Source organism: Verticillium alfalfae, genomic scaffold (genome assembly GCF_000150825.1).
Source record: "Verticillium alfalfae VaMs.102 supercont1.5 genomic scaffold, whole genome shotgun sequence".
In the NCBI taxonomy this organism is placed as follows: domain Eukaryota; kingdom Fungi; phylum Ascomycota; class Sordariomycetes; order Glomerellales; family Plectosphaerellaceae; genus Verticillium; species Verticillium alfalfae.
The window spans coordinates 1,297,192-1,299,191 of NW_003315034.1; positions in this window are offsets into that span (position 1 = coordinate 1,297,192).

Consider the following 2,000-nt stretch of genomic DNA (forward strand, 5'->3'; position numbering starts at 1 on the left):
TCCCCCGCGCTCGAGTCCTATGCCCGCTATTCCCTCACCGCTTCCAGTCGATGTGGTTGCCCCTCCTTTCACGCCTCACACCTCACATCTCACATTTGCCCTCCTCTGCCCTCCTCCATATCCCGTAGTGTGAGTGGGGTAACCTCAGTCGTCGATGCCGTCCACACCTAGGTAGCAACCGACAAGCTTATACCTTGTCTACTGCCCTATTCACACCTCTCGATGTCGATACATGGGCACACGCATGTCTCTCCAGTTCTCCCACTTCACTCATCCTGGGAAGAGCAACATAGCTACATGTACCAGGGATTCAGGCACCCCTACTGGTCCCCAGTTCTTTTCGCCACTTGCCAAAGGACCGTCCCTGTCGGTACTCGACCCAGCCGTACTGTAAAGGCCTCAAAGAGCTTCGGTATTCGCTCCGGTTTCAGACCTTTCGGTGCTTGTGTGGAGAGCGGGAGAGAGGGAAAAACAACTCTGGCGTTTGAATAAGCCGAGATGACCTTGGCCAGTCCAGACAGGCAGTGCCCAGTGCCCCATGGGCCGAGAAAAGCCAAGATTGCTTAAGCAGCGTCCTCACAAAGCTTGGCGGGCTACTCAACGCCGATCGGTTCGACGGTCAAAGATGATGATCGTGACGATCGATGAGGCTCAATGAGGATCCTGAAGCCAGCGATATCTCACTCACTCACTGTTCGATGAACGAAGGACGGACAAATTGCCTCTCAGAGACACATGCCCACGCGCCAGCCGATAACCGACAAATCGGCACAGACAGTAGACTTTGAATCATGGCCCCCTTGCGGTGGTACGGACTCCAGGGCGCGTTGCTTGCTGGGACCAAACCACGTCAGGCAGTACTGCCGCAGCGCGGCCGCAAGTGGCTCAAACAAATCAGTCAATCAGTCCCCCTTGTTACCTGGATGGCCACGGAACCGGGCACACCCGGCATCTTGCCCCATTGCCCCAGTACGCCCTTATCCTCTGAAGCAGTCCTCCATGGTCGCCACCAAAGAATCGCAAACTATGCCTGCCGTGGGCTCGTCCTGGTAGGCCAGGTCGTTCACACAGACCTCACAAAGCCTTCGGGGATCAAGGCATGGTAGGGGTTGCCCTCGGGACACTCCTCACCAAACCTTCGCTCCCGCGCTCACCGCGCTTCTTACTTGACTGGGTTCAGCAACCATTCAGCACCACTCATCTACGCCAATACATGGCGTGTGTCTCACTCTCGCATCACCTTCCCCCCTACCGGCACATTACCCCCTCGACCAGCCCGTCCCCTCGCATCCCCCCGCCGCCCCAGTCCGGCTCCGCGTCGGCTCCTCACCGACATGCCAGTACGCCTTGAGCCTGATCTAAACACACACTACCCCCTTTGGTGCCAGCCCTCTACTACTGGCAGCTGCAGCGCCGTTGGCAATGGCGTTCCTTAGGCCGGGGAGGAGGGGGGCCCGCGCAGCTACGTGCCGCAGGCTGCCACTAGGGCCCAGCAAACCACGCCAGTAACGTTGCTACCGCCCCACACGAGTCAGGTGGTGCCGTCCGCTCTGACTCTTAGCCTCGAAGAAGCAAGCCGTCCAAGCCGTCGCTTTCCTGCAAAGGGACCCCATGTGATAGCCTCTCGGCCGGGACATGGCTTTCGGAGGCGACGCTCAAGAAGAGAGCTTACAGAATTGAGCTGGTGGATTCGGCGAGCTGGAGGGTAGTGGTAGTGTTGATTCGCTTTGCTGCCAGAGGCGTTGGCAGGGGCGCAGGAGAACTGTCCTCCATGACCAAAAATAAGGTGAAAGAAGGAGAAGTAGAATATTGGAAACCGTTCATATAGACGTTATGCGAGGCTCAGACATGACTTGAAGTGTCCAATGCAGCCGCCGGATGGCGTTGATAGTCTGACTGTTTGTTTCTCCAGATATTCACACGCGTTTGTGTTCGTAAAGTAGGATCAGAGCAGCTCCCAGTGCTGTTGTAGCTTGATCATTGTAAGCATAGCTGTCGCT